The sequence below is a fragment of the Brassica rapa genome, chromosome A05, assembly GCF_000309985.2.
Source record: "Brassica rapa cultivar Chiifu-401-42 chromosome A05, CAAS_Brap_v3.01, whole genome shotgun sequence".
In the NCBI taxonomy this organism is placed as follows: Eukaryota; Viridiplantae; Streptophyta; class Magnoliopsida; order Brassicales; family Brassicaceae; genus Brassica; species Brassica rapa.
The window spans coordinates 14970647-14986200 of record NC_024799.2 but is presented as its reverse complement, the minus strand read 5'-3'; positions in this window follow the sequence as shown (position 1 = coordinate 14986200).

Sequence of the window (15554 nt, the reverse complement as noted above, 5' to 3'; positions counted from 1 at the left end):
AATATTTAACCTAATTGGATTTTTTGTCTCCTTATATAAAGAAAAATTTACACATTCTCTCTCCTCCTCTCAAATGGCTGCAACAAAAATATAATGTTCATCATTCTAAAACTCTTCAAACCTCTCTCTAATCTCTTTGACTTAAAAACACCAAACATTATATGAATTTTTCAGTTTTGTCTCATGTCTTTCTTACTAATCTATCTTTTTTTGCAAGTTTTTAATGAGATGGTACTCATCTTTCACTCATTTAAAGGTAGATCTATTAATTTTAGATATGTATTTTTGTGTGTTCTATAAAGGTAAATTATCTAATATTCCACTCATTTTCTCTGTTTTTAAGTCATTTGAACGTTTTTGGATATGCAGGTTTTTCAGATCTGGATTTGATATGCAGGCTTTTCAGATCTGGTAGACTTGTGGGACGACTTACATGTTAGTCGTCTAAAATATAATGCACTAGACGACTTCTAGGAAGTCTTCCAGACGAGTTCCAGGAAGTCTTCCAGACGACTTCCATTTCAGTCGTCTCGACTTCCTGGAAGTCGTCTGGACTTCCTGTGGAAGTCGCCTGGACTTCATGGAAGCCTTCTGCCAAAGTCTCCTTTTCATAATAGATCTGAGCGTTTTGGTAAGTTTTTATGTCTGATTTTTCTTCATTTGGTAACTTCTTGTTGTATAAAGTTCTTACTTTTTTTCCCAAACTAAAACTCTCCAAACCCACTCTAATCTCTTTGACTTGAAAACACCAAACTTTAGATGAATTTTTCAGTTTTGTCTCATGTCTTTCTTACTAATCTATCTTTTTTGCAGGTTTTTAATCAGATGGTACTCATCTTCCACTCATTTAAAGGTAGATCTATTAATTTTAGATATATATTTTTGTGTGTTCTATAAAGGTAGATTTATCTAATCTTCCACTCATTTTTCTGTTTTCAAGCCATTTGAACGTTTTTGGATATGCAGATTTTTCAGATCTGGATTTGATATGCAGGTTTTCCACGGAAGTCTTTTCGGATCAGTTAGAAACTTCAATTAACGTAAATGTTGGTATGAAATATAAGTCGTCTAGGTTCTTTGGAGATTTTTTTGTAACCAAACAAAAGCAGACGACTTAACTTCCAGTCATCTAAAAAAACAGATTTCAAAGTCAATTGCAAAAATAACCTCTGCGTTGACCAGATGATTTCCAGGTAAGTCGTCTACAGCCAGACAACTTACAGGTATGTTGTCTGGACGAACATATCTGGAAAAAAACTCGATTTCATACCTTAAATTGGTGAGATAACTTCCTTAGCACACATAAGGCTTCTCCAAGAACACAAAATCTCAGACGAAAGTGACCCACCCAGAATCGTTAGCTTCTTTGACTCTATGAACCATAAAAAATGTATAATCAAAATCTTGGGTTTCTTTAGCTTAATGTGGAGAGAAAGTGAGAGAAATGTTGTGTTTAGTTCATAAAAATGGAAAAAGAAGAAGGGTAAATCGATTTTGGGAGCATTAAGAGCTTCAAATTAGTTGTTCATGGTGGTTAGGGTATTGATGACAATGACAATCTTGTAATTACTTGAAGATAATGAGGGTGAGAGAGTAAAAATGTCATTTTCGAAAAAAAAAAAATTGATGGCATTTTCGTGAATTATATAAACTTGTGGGGTGAATAGGGCAAAACTAATTTCTAAAAAAAAAAAGGTTAGTTTTGTGTTTGACTTTGAGTTGTAGGTCAATTTTGCAAAAAGCCTTTTTTTTTTTAGAAAATTAGAATTGTCATTTTGAGTTTTGTAATAGATGTTTTAATTTACTTTTTTCTTAAACCTAAAATTTATGAATAAAAACATAAAACTTGATTTGACATGGAAAATATATTTAGTGTTTAAGTTTGTGATATTTAATTTCAATACAAACTAAAATATATATATATTTGTTATATAAAATTTAACCAGTGATAAATTGAAAAATTAAAATTTAGGAAGAAAATATTTAAATAAAATAACTAAATTCAGATAGTCTTCTGTGGATTGTAAATATTTTAATGTATACAAACTAACATATGTTCATATATAAAGTTTTCTATGATAAAAATATAATTTTATATTAATATAATTATATGAAGATTAAATGGTACTAAATGGTAATTGTCAATTTAACCCATCTTGTATTAATATTAATTTTATTTTAATACTAGTGGTTGGTTCACGCCGCGCGATGGATATGCCATATTTGTTATTAACTTACTTGAGTAAAATTAAATTTAAAGTTCTTGTTGGAATTTTTTTAGGTTTGGATTTCGAAGTGATGTGTGTGAAATGTTTTTTTTTAACGATGATTTTCGTGAGGAGGTGATTCTCGTAAATCAAGTGGAAGTCGGTATAATAACACTACTATTTGAATATTTATATTTGTTTTTTTTCTTAAGTTATTAAATAAATCAAACCATCCAAAATAATTAGGACTTTATTAAAACAAATATTATTATTTAGTTTTCATGATATAATTAGTGATTACATTGTTTAATTTCAATTACTTTTTGTAAATAATTTTTTACATTAATTTTATTATACATAGTTATTGCTATTATTTAGTTAAGTCTCATGAACCTACAGTTCAGTAAGTAGTTCACTAAGGCCCTGTTCGTTTGTACATCTGGAAGATGCATCCAGATGGTCCATCTAGATGTCTTATCCAGATGCTTCATCTAGGTGTTGTTCGTTTTTTCATTTCGTCCATGCATCCAGATGAATCATCTGTATGCAGCTATGTTCGTTTTTTTAACTTGCATCTTCATCCGGGTGGACTATTTATTAATGAAATGACTAAAATATTTTTTTTTTCTTTCGGCGAAAAAATAGCATTTTTACGGTTTTGGTGGAAAATACGTTTTTATAGGTTTGGCGGAAAATACGTTTTTGCGGTTTTGGAAGGAAAAGTACGTTTTTCCGATTTTGGTGAGAAAATACGTTTTTCCGGTTTTGGAGGAAAATGCGTTTTTCGGTTTTGGCTGAAAAAGCGTTTTTTCTCGTTTCGGCGGGAAAATGTGTTTTTCCGGTTTCGCCGGGAAAAACGCATTTTTTCCGGTTTAGGCGGGAAAATGCGTTTTTTCCGGTTTCGGCGGGAAAATGCGTTTTTCCGGGTTCGACGGGAAAATGCATTTTTTCGAGTTCGGCGGAAAAATACGTTTTTCCGAGTTTAGTGGGAAAATGCGTTTTTAGGGTTTTGACGGAAAAATGTGGTTTCAAAACGGAAAAAATGCGTTTTTTTAGTTTCGACGGGAAAATGTGTTTTTTCGGGTTCGGCGGGAAAATGCGTTTTTCCAGGTCCTGATGTGCCCCGGTTCGTGGATCAGTCTATTGCAGCCAACCAGCGTGAAAATCAGGACGTTCTGAGCAATTTGACCGAGGTTCGTTCATCTGACCGTATCAGACACACTGATCGAGCCGTCCCGCGTGCGTCCTGATTGGAGTTTTGGCTGGAGCCACGACCAGACGACCTATTTCCCCGTACTAAAGCTCATCTTCCCCAACCAACTCAACATTCTAAGACCCACGGTCGAGCCACACTTAGCTTGGGTAATGAAGAAACCGAAGATGGACATGCATTCTCATCCAGCGGACCATCCGGACAGTCCCGCAAGCGTCCTTATCTTTACCCCGTGCATCCATCTGGTTCGGATGAACCTGGACATCTTGACTGGTCTTCTCCATTTTCCGTGCCTTGACCAGATCTAGTCTTCTCCATTTTCCGTGCCTTGACCAGATCTAGTCTTCTCCATTTTTCGTGCCTTGACTAGATCTAATCAAATTTGTATTTTCTATTCATTGTTTTCCCACATTTTCTTTAATTGTCTTTGACTACAAAACACTATAAATATGTAGTCCAATTGATGAATAAAATCAGTTCATTTTGGTTGTTTATTTTTATTCTTCTTTTCTCTGAGTGAGAGAGAGAGTTTTTAGCTTGTTCATTGGTTTGAACCGGCTTGTTGATTTGGTGGTCAGCCAATCATCTTTGTGTGTTGTTTGGTGGTTAGCCAACACACTACATTCGTTCTTATGTGGTTAGCCTTAGAACGTGGGTATATGATACCACTCAAATTACCCTAAGGAGTGTTATTCTCATCAAAAGAGGTTCAGATGTAGTACTTAGGGATCGAATCCACAAGGAGCTAGGGAACAATTAAATCTAGTGTTTATTAATTCTAAGAGTTGTAAATATTTAAATGGAATAGCAATAGTAACAAGCGAAGTAAATAATAAATGTAACTTGGCTTGAAATGATATTAGATGCAGGGCCACTATTCAGGTGTTGGAGATTATAATACCTATAGATGCATATTTGTTGCATGTATGATATGTTAGAGCTCAATCGCTTAACTCAGTGATCAGCTGTCGCATGTTTCACTGGTTAACATACTAGATCTCGTGTCTCAACGGTTAGTATGTCGACAACGAGAGAGTGTCGATCGATGGTCCTATTGGGACGTCGACCGATACACCTTTGCCAACGTCGATCGATAGTCAGTTGAGGACATCGATCGACGGGTTCTAGCCAGGCCTATGCGCGAGTATGATATGCCCTATTAAGATACTAAATTGGCAGTTAGCCCTCTCTAGCAGTCCTAATATGATAGATAGATGTCAGGATGGGATAACAAGGGTGCTTGAGTATGCAATCCTATGATCAAGTTCTAGTTAGCAAGGCTAAAACAAGCAATGAATACAAATCTATCATGAATATCACAACAAGGCAGATCTATAGTTTGGGGCTAATCCCACAAACCTATCTGAACCCTGGATCTAATAATTGAACTACTCAGACATAGCAAAGCAATTCATAACTATAAAGAAATAGAAACTCATAGTATAGATGAAAAGAAATGAAAACAAGGAGTTCCAATCACAAGTGATCTTCTCTCCAAAACTCTCTTCTCTCTCTCTCAAAATGAAACTTGTAACAAAAAAGGTCTCTCTGCCGTCAAAACACTTAGGCAGTATATAATCTACTAGGTTAAAAAGTCGTCAGGGCATTTTGGTAATTTGGCTTGGCCTTGGGTTTTAAGTCTGCTGGATCCAAAATGTCGCGTGTCTGATGTCTCGACATCGATCGATGGTACTTGTGTACATCGATCGATATTAATCTTCCTCTTTCGAGGCATCTCCTGGTATCAATCGACAGCACTGATGCGCATCGATCGATTGTTCTTCCTCTCGTCGACCTCTACGTGGCCAGCTCGGGTGAAATGTCCTTTAAGCTGCAAAATGCTCCAAAATCATAGCTTTACTCCGAAATGCACCTGAACCTGAAAACATATCTAGAAGAGTAGAAAATATAGATATATAAATAGTAAAATACTTATATACCATGGATGAAACGGGTCAAATCCAAGGTATATCAGTATATCAAGAGCCATTCCGCATCTCTTGACGATCCTTTCAATCCATCTCAGTTCCAGAAGTGCCGTTTGCCTTCTCAGATCATATCCAACATCCAGCTAAAGTGATCCTTCCCGATTTAGGGAGTATCAAGTGGTATCAGAGCCACTTTGGCTGGTTTGTTTTCTTTCATCTTCTCATCTCTCCACGTTTTTCTTTTCTTATTTCTTTTTGGATCCGGACTGTTCCTTTACTCCCTTGTGATCGCCTATTATAAAAAAAACAAAAAAAAATCGATAAAAAGAAAATAAAATGTTTTGGTTTGCATCACTTCTGAAGAGAAATCCAGGGGGAGTGGTGAAAGAGAAACCTTGCTAGTTGAAGAGAAATGTGGGAACCGAAATTCGCACTGTCGATTTCCGTTTAAATAAGGAAACTAAGAAAACCCTAGTTTCCCAGAGGACCCGGATATCTGTTAATTACCACACGTCAAGCAATCAGAACACGAGAATAACAACGATAAAAATAAGAAATCGAAAAGAGAGCAAAATAGATCTTATTCCGAATCTGCGTATGAGCGTTACAACAAGGTATAAGCCTGGGCTCGAGAGCTGTCGGCGAGATTCCTAGTTCTAGCAACCCTAAGACGGCTAAACCTAATTGAGTCGCAGCTCGAAATAACAAAAACGGAAAGTTGCCTAAATCGCTCTAAGTGCTAAGTTTGCTCTGAAAAAGTTCTCTTCTTGCTCCTCGCCTAGGACTCCTTATATACTAGCTCCAAGGTCGGTTTACGCTTTTACTCTTCTGCCCTTAAGCCGTCATAGCATAAAAATGGAGATATTCCATTTTTCCCGATCTTCACAATTATCTTCAAAACTTCCGTATTTATCCGCGGAAACTTGACATTTATCCTTCCTCGCGGGCCAAGCGCGAACCATGCTGTGGTTCACGGGCTTTTGGTTAGGAAAAATCGTAGGATGGGCCTCGAGTCGTGTTTTAGGTCCCTTTGGGCCGTCTTCCGACTTGACACGTTTACTACGAGTTTTCCGCGGTTTCTAATCCGCGACGTTTGATCGATGAATTTAGAATGGCGGGAAACATAGACTGAGCTTGCTACGGTCTTCGGGAGATAGCATTCGAAGGTTTGACGAGAATGCAAGGACTGGTGTCGTATCGATGTTCGGAAAGGTTCAATCGCTACACAGCGACCGAACTTTGGCTCGAGCCCGGTCGCTATGTAGCGACCGAGCGAAACGAGTGCTCGGTCGCTACGTAGCGACCGAGCTTCGGCTTGAGCTCGGTCGCTACGTAGCGACCGAGCGGGACGATCGCTCGGTCGCTACGTAGCGACCGAGCTTTGGCTCGAGCTCGGTCGCTACGTAGCGACCGAGCGGGACGATCGCTCGGTCGCTACGTAGCGACCGAGCTTGGCTGAGCTCGGTCGCTACGTAGCGACCGAGCGGGACGATCGCTCGGTCGCTACGTAGCGACCGAGCTTTGGCTCGAGCTCGGTCGCTACGTAGCGACCGAGCGGGACGATCGCTCGGTCGCTACGTAGCGACCGAGCGGGACGATCGCTCGGTCGCTACGTAGCGACCGAGCTTTGGCTCGAGCTCGGTCGCTACGTAGCGACCGAGCGGGACGATCGCTCGGTCGCTACGTAGCGACCGAGCTTGGCTGAGCTCGGTCGCTACGTAGCGACCGAGCGGGACGATCGCTCGGTCGCTACGTAGCGACCGAGCTTTGGCTCGAGCTCGGTCGCTACGTAGCGACCGAGCGGGACGATCGCTCGGTCGCTACGTAGCGACCGAGCTTGGCTGAGCTCGGTCGCTACGTAGCGACCGAGCGGGACGATCGCTCGGTCGCTACGTAGCGACCGAGCTTTGGCTCGAGCTCGGTCGCTACGTAGCGACCGAGCGGGACGATCGCTCGGTCGCTACGTAGCGACCGAGCTTTGGCTCGAGCGCTCGGTCGCTACGTAGCGACCGAGCGGGACGGACGTTCAGTCGCTGCGTAACGACCTGTTTCGAGCTTTCGTCGGACGTCTCGATTCTTTCTTCCGCCAAGCTTTTTCGTAAGGAAGAATCTATTTCGAAAAGTACTCTTCGGAGAAACTCTTATTTTCTTCTTCGAACGTTTTGAATGTTTAAATTTGTCGTAACCGTTTTTGACCCCAACAGTTAGCCCCCCAGCCCGTTAGAGTTGTGACTCTAGCGGGCGGATAGATGACTTTGACAAGGTTAAGTGTATTGGACGAAATTTACAGTTAAAACTCCGCGGAAAAAAGTTGTCGAGGCGACATTCCGAACCCATACTTCTATAAGTAGTGAGCTCTTGTCATTCATTCTCTTCACACCTTTCCTCCTTCATTTTCTTCAAAACCTCTCTAGTTTCATAACTTTCCTTTCAACATGTCTTCCTCCCAAGGTGATAAGAAGGATTCCGACGTCGAGATGGGTGAGGCCACCTCTCTGGCTCCGGTTCCAACTTCTCCGGCGGAAGTGCCGGCTTGTGTTGCCGGTCATCTTTCTTTCCGAGAGAAACTAGTTCGTCGCCAAGCCGAGAAAGAATTGGCTCAGACTGGCTCCGAGTTCCCGTCTTCCTCCGCAGGTCGTTGCCCCGTGTCACGGGACCGGCTTCGCGGCTCTTTCCCCGCAAGTCCTACCTGCGGGATCTTCCACGACTCCGATCCTCGTCGAGGACAAAGAGAAGGCCGCTGACTCTATGCCTCCGCCTCCAGCCAGAAAAGAAATCGTTCTGGCATTGCGTGCTCCTAGCGCTGTCCAGGCTACTCAGCCTAAGAGTCGGAAGAGGAAACTGGCCAAGAACGGTGACGGGGAGACTTCGCAGCGAGGTGGGTCGAGCCTAGCGTCGGGACTTCGCGGAAAGGTTTGTTTCTTGTTTGAATTCTCGATCGTCTGTCGTGCATTCTTTTCATGGACTTAGTCTTAAGAATTTTTTTTGTTCGCAGTTCATATCGTTGATCGATGGGATGATCAGCGAATGTGGTTCTGAGACCAGTCGTCTTTCCGGGGAGTTGGTGGAGCTTCAGGGCAGATGGTCCGAAACCGAGGCTATGTTGACGGCTGTCGAGGACTCTCACTCTGCGAAAGTGTCGAAGCTCGAGGTTGCGATAGGAGAGCTTGAGAGGGACCTCGGGAAGACGGCGAGTTCCTTGCTTAAGGAAAAGAAAACCAGGAAGGCCAAATCCTCGGAGGTGCGTCGACTCCAGCGTCAGATCGAGAGTGACGCTGGACTAGCGCGCCGCGGGATCCAAGAGGCTACGGATGCCCTTCGTGCGGAGTTTCAGGCTCGCTTGGCGAAGATTTCTGCTTCCCTGGGTTCCCTTGAGCGTATCCGGTGCAGGGATTTCGCTTTGGCGACGATCGAGGGCGGGATGGCCGTGGTTCGGTCGCTCCAAAGTGAGACTCCCCCGACCTTGGAGGCCGAAGAGGCCCGACTGTCCGGCTGCAAGGGAGATATGGCGGCCGAGGATGGCGATTTCGATCTCATCCTGGCCGACCTAAAATCCGCTTGCTTCCTTCCGACGTGTCCAGAAGACCCAGAGGGGAAAGATCCGATGGTCGGAGAGAACGGAAGCGACGTGGCTCCAGGCTCGGACGAGGCGGCGGGTGAAGAGGGAGCGTAAGTTCTGAGGGTGACTTGGGTTAGATCTCTTGCGAGAGATTTGTTTTTTTTTTTTTTTGTCTTTATGCTTCGGCCTTGAACGGCCTTGTTTGTATTTCGGGACTGGCCGTGTGTGGCTTTGAATCCCTGCCGCTCCGCGGCTTTATGGTATGATAATCGGATAACGTTTTTATGAATTTGTGAATAGTGGGGAGGAAGGTGATGAGTTGTCGTCTCATATCCTTCTTCGATTGTGAAATGTTTTATTCGAGACCTGTTTCGAGAGTTCTTCCGCGAGATGTGAACTCTGCGGGGGCGCTGAAGGTATCGAACGTAAACATAGAGGCGTGGTTTAAGAATCTCTTATCTTTTGATATCATGCCTTTGAGATGTTAGAGACCAGTGCGCTGGGTTTAGGGCAAGACCTAGGTTTACTTTCGGTTTAAGGATTGTGCGGTGACTAACCGGCTATCGTTTTTCCTGTCGCGATTTCTTCCTGATTCGTATCGATGTAAAGTCCGCGAAAAGTTCTCGGCTTATACGACTTGTTTGATACGAATCGAGCATCTCTCCGGAGACCGGAAGTGCTAGACCAAAATTTCGGATTTCTTTTATAGCGCTATTATCCTTGTGTCGGATGTAAGAGAGTCATCTCCATGAGATGGCTATGTCTGTTTAGGACGTTTGTGAGTTCGATGTGATCAGCATCGGACTTGGTGGCGTGTGCCGTTGTTTTGATTAATTTGCGCAAAATAAATGTTAATGTGTGCATATATGTGTCTTTTTGCGGAGATTTCGTTTGCTCGGAAGAAATCAATTTTGAGGCATCTTTTGCGACGTCTCGCGATGCTAAAGGTTCGATTCTCCCAAGCGGCCGACCAATTTCCGAAGACCTCGTTGCGATTTCGCGGGTGAGGATGTTTTGATAAGTCGAAAACACCAAAAGTGCGGTAAGAAGTTTTTCGATTTTTTGGGAGTATACGAGTATACGTACCCACTCCCCCCTTTTTAATAAGGGAGGACAGCTGAATTTGCCTTTCGGCAAACTGCCTACGTACTCCTTGCGGAGATCAAGCCGTCTCGTAGTTCAGTGATTGCGAGTTGGTTCGTTTAGTGATAGTATTTTTTGAGATGCATCGCATTCCAGGTTCTAGGGATTTTTATGCCCTGCATGTTGGCTATTTCGTAAGAACCTGGTCGGACGACTTTTTCGATTTTATAGGGACCTTCCCAGTTTGCTCCGAGTTTTCCCGCGTTTCGTTCAGCGGTGTTTTGGAAGACTTTGCGAAGGACCAGATCTCCCTGATTGAACCTTCGGTTCCGTACGTTGGAGTTATAGTATCTTGCAGCGGCGTGCTGGTAGTTTTGAATTCGGATGAGCGCTCGATCCCGGCGTTCGTTAATGAGGTCGAGATCGTCCAAGAGCATAGCATTGTTGAGTTCCTCTCGTTCGGGTAAGAACCTTCTTCGAACACCGGGAAATTCTACTTCTGCGGGAATCATGCACTCCGTGCCGTATACCAAGGCGAAGGGAGTTTCTCCCGTTGCTCGCCTTGGGGTGGTACGGTGAGACCAGAGGACTCCCTCGAGTTCGTCGGCCCATCTACCTTTTTTGGCCTCCAAGCGTTTCTTCAGTCCGTCGAGAATGGTCTTGTTGATTGTTTCAGCCTGTCCGTTGCACTGCGGATATCTGGGAGTTGACTTGTTGAGTCGTATCTTCCACTTTTCGCAGAATGCCTCGAATCGGGTGGAAATAAATTGAGACCCGTTATCGGTTACGATTTCGTAAGGAACTCCATGCCTACAGATGATGTTTTTCCATACGAAATTCTCGACTTGGACGTCTTTTATACTTGCGTACGAGTCCGCCTCTACCCATTTTGAGAAGAAATCGGTAAGGACTAGAAGGAAACGCTTTTGCTTTGAATTATGCAGAGGTCCGACAATATCCATGGCCCAGCGCATAAAGGGATAAGGCGACGTGATGGAGGAAAGAACTTCGGCGGGTTGTCGGATAGTTGGCGCATGCCTTTGGCATTTTTCGCATTTTCGTGCGAATTTTTCGCAATCTCCGATCATTGTTGGCCAATAGTACCCGTGGCGTTTAATTTTCACGGCTAGTGATCTTCCGCCGGAATGGTTGCCGCATGAGCCGGAATGTATTTCCTCCATTACTTTCCTCGCCTTTTCCCCTTCCAGGCACGTCAGGAGCGGTCCGGAGAATCTCCACTTGTAGATTTCGCCGTCTACTGTTACGTAGCGTGCGGCCTGTGTTCGGATCTTGCGAGCTGACCATTTTTCGGCGGGCAGTTGCCCGTCGATAATGTAGTCTCGAATCGTCTGAAGCCATGGGGTATCACAACCGTAATCGGATTGCTCTGATGGTGGTGGAATCGTAATCTCTTCCTCGTCGTCTTGACCCTCTATGAGATTGACAATGACTGGGGGTCCGATACTCGGATGTTCGATGAACTCGACCGGAATTACTCTTTTGAGTCCTGGATCGGAACTTGATGCTAAGGCCGCGAGGGCGTCCGCCTGGACGTTCTCGGAGCGGGGGATCCGGGTAAGGGCGAAACAGTCGAAGTCTTGAGCTAGACCTTGGACCAGTTTGAGGTACGCGTCCATCCGTTCGTCTCTGGCTTCATATTCTCCGCTGAATTGACTGGCCACTAATGGGAGTCGCAGTAAGCGTGGAGATTGCGTATTTTTAAGCCGCGAGCCAAACGTAGACCTGCGATCAATGCTTCGTATTCGGCCTCGTTGTTTGAGGCATGGAATTCCAGTCTGAACGATTGTTCCAGGATCTCGCTTGTTGGAGATGTGAGACGGATCCCGATACCCGATCCTTGCTTGGATGAAGATCCGTCGACGTGGAGGAGCCAGGTGGAATTTGGTTCCTCGTTGGTTATTGCTCCTGTTGGAAGTTCGACCAAAAAGTCCGCGAGCACCTGTGATTTTGCGCTCGTCCTTGGTCGGTATTCGATGTCATACTCGCTCAATCGACCGCCCACTTCGCCAATCGGCCTGATTGACTTGGGCTATGCAAAATTGTCCGTAAGGGAAAAGTCGTGAGGATAACAATCGTGTGGGATTGGAAATATGGTCGTAGTTTTCGGGCCGATGTCGACCGCGCATGCCAATTTTTCCATCAACGGATACCTAGATTCGGCATCCAGCAAGGTTTTGCTTATGTAAAAAATAGGTTTCTGCTCCCCGCGTTCTTCCCTGATCAGGACTCCGCTTACGGCTGTTGCCGATACCGCGATGTACAAGAACAAAGGCTCTCCTTCCACGGGTTTTGCGAGGACTGGAGGAGTAGCTAAATAACGCTTCAGCTGTTGGAAGGCGTTTTCGCACTCTTCCGTCCACTCGAATTTTTTATTTCCTCGCAGGACGTCGTAGAAGGGCAGGCACTTATCTGTTGATCGTGAGATAAATCGGTTAAGTGCTGCGATTCTGCCGGTCAGTCTTTGGACTTCCCGTTTATTCTTTGGCGAAGCCATCTCGATTAGAGCGTTGATCTGTTTTGGATTTGCTTCGATACCGCGGTTGGTGACCAAGTAGCCGAGGAATTCTCCTGATGCCACGGCGAATCTGCATTTCGTCGGGTTGAGCTTCATGTTATGGGAATTTAGTTGTGCGAAACATTCTTCGAGATGTGACACGTGATCCCTTGCTTTGAGGGATTTGACAAGCATGTCGTCGATATAAACTTCCATCGTTTTTCCGAGTTGTTTGGAGAACATTCGGTTCACGAGTCGTTGGTAAGTTGCTCCAGCGTTTTTGAGGCCGAAGGGCATTACCTCATAGCAATAGGTTCCGCGATCGGTAATGAACGCAGTCTTCTCACGATCGTCGGGATTCATCCTAATTTGATTATAGCCTGAGAAAGCGTCCATGAAGGATAGGAGTTCGTTGCCCGCCGTCGCTTCTACCAGTCGATCGATATGTGGTAGAGGGAAGCTATCCTTTGGACATGCCTTGTTTAGGTCGGTAAAATCTACGCAAACTCGCCACTTCCCGTTTTTCTTTTTAACTACTACGGGGTTGGCGAGCCAGTCGGGGTACCTTACTTCCGTTATCGATCCAACTTTAAGCAGTTTTTCGACCTCATCGTTTACTGCGGTAGCACGTTCGGGTCCCAGCTTCCGTCTTTTCTGTTTGACGGGTTTGAATGTTGGGTCGATGTTCAGCTCGTGACATGTTATGTTAATGTCAATTCCTGGCATATCTTCCGCAGCCCACGCGAAAGTATTAAGGTTCTTTTTAAGACAGGTTATGAGTTCTGTCTTTAAAGGCTCGTGGAGATTGGCTCCGATCTCGACGCAGCGCTCTGGGAAGGCTTCGTCGAGACAGATCGTTACCACGGGTTCACAAGTTGGCTCGCGTTTTTCGTCTAGAGCTGCGAAGATACGAGATTGCCAGAAGAATTCCGCTGAGTCCTGACTTCGCGTATCTTTGCTGGAGGTCTCTTTCTCCGCTTTCTTAGGAGTAATTTCGAGGATCGGTCTCTTTCGTTTTAGTTCCGCGGCGAAACAGACCTGAGAAACTCTTGGATTTCCCCAGATTACCTCGACTCCGTTAGGGGTCGGGAACTTGAGGCAAAGATGGTAGGTTGATGGGATTGCGCGCATGGTGTTCAGCCATGGCGTCCCCATGATAACGTTGTAAGATGCGGGGCGGTCGACGACTAGAAACTCTGTGATGTTTGTCACGGTTCCGGCTTTGACAGCGAGTCTAATCGATCCGTAGGCCATGGTCGTTTCCCCCGAAAGCCCTAGCAGTGGGCTTGGGCATTTTGCGATCTCGGATTGACTGATCCCCATCTTTTCAAGAGTGTCTTTGAAGATGATATCGGCCGAGCTTCCGGTATCGATTAGTACTCTAGCGACGTCGATATCTCGAATTGTCAACTCGATAACAAGGAGATCGTTCCGAGGTTTGGCTCGATCGACTGTTTCTCCCCCCCTGAATGAGATGACATTCGCGCACGTCGAACCTCGCATGTCGTTCCTGATCGTTGAGTGGTTTTTGCGGGTTAGATTGATCCGTAAGTCCCCCTCCTTCTAGCGCCAAACTGTGGGAACCGAAATTCGCACTGTCGATTTCCGTTTAAATAAGGAAACTAAGAAAACCCTAGTTTCCCAGAGGACCCGGATATCTGTTAATTACCACACGTCAAGCAATCAGAACACGAGAATAACAACGATAAAAATAAGAAATCGAAAAGAGAGCAAAATAGATCTTATTCCGAATCTGCGTATGAGCGTTACAACAAGGTATAAGCCTGGGCTCGAGAGCTGTCGGCGAGATTCCTAGTTCTAGCAACCCTAAGACGGCTAAACCTAATTGAGTCGCAGCTCGAAATAACAAAAACGGAAAGTTGCCTAAATCGCTCTAAGTGCTAAGTTTGCTCTGAAAAAGTTCTCTTCTTGCTCCTCGCCTAGGACTCCTTATATACTAGCTCCAAGGTCGGTTTACGCTTTTACTCTTCTGCCCTTAAGCCGTCATAGCATAAAAATGGAGATATTCCATTTTTCCCGATCTTCACAATTATCTTCAAAACTTCCGTATTTATCCGCGGAAACTTGACATTTATCCTTCCTCGCGGGCCAAGCGCGAACCATGCTGTGGTTCACGGGCTTTTGGTTAGGAAAAATCGTAGGATGGGCCTCGAGTCGTGTTTTAGGTCCCTTTGGGCCGTCTTCCGACTCGACACGTTTACTACGAGTTTTCCGCGGTTTCTAATCCGCGACGTTTGATCGATGAATTTAGAATGGCGGGAAACATAGACTGAGCTTGCTACGGTCTTCGGGAGATAGCATTCGAAGGTTTGACGAGAATGCAAGGACTGGTGTCGTATCGATGTTCGGAAAGGTTCAATCGCTACACAGCGACCGAACTTTGGCTCGAGCCCGGTCGCTATGTAGCGACCGAGCGAAACGAGTGCTCGGTCGCTACGTAGCGACCGAGCTTCGGCTTGAGCTCGGTCGCTACGTAGCGACCGAGCGGGACGATCGCTCGGTCGCTACGTAGCGACCGAGCTTTGGCTCGAGCTCGGTCGCTACGTAGCGACCGAGCGGGACGATCGCTCGGTCGCTACGTAGCGACCGAGCTTGGCTGAGCTCGGTCGCTACGTAGCGACCGAGCGGGACGATCGCTCGGTCGCTACGTAGCGACCGAGCTTTGGCTCGAGCTCGGTCGCTACGTAGCGACCGAGCGGGACGATCGCTCGGTCGCTACGTAGCGACCGAGCTTGGCCGAGCTCGGTCGCTACGTAGCGACCGAGCGGGACGATCGCTCGGTCGCTACGTAGCGACCGAGCTTTGGCTCGAGCTCGGTCGCTACGTAGCGACCGAGCGGGACGATCGCTCGGTCGCTACGTAGCGACCGAGCTTGGCTGAGCTCGGTCGCTACGTAGCGACCGAGCGGGACGATCGCTCGGTCGCTACGTAGCGACCGAGCTTTGGCTCGAGCTCGGTCGCTACGTAGCGACCGAGCGGGACGATCGCTCGGTCGCTACGTAGCGACCGAGCTTGGCTGAGCTCGGTC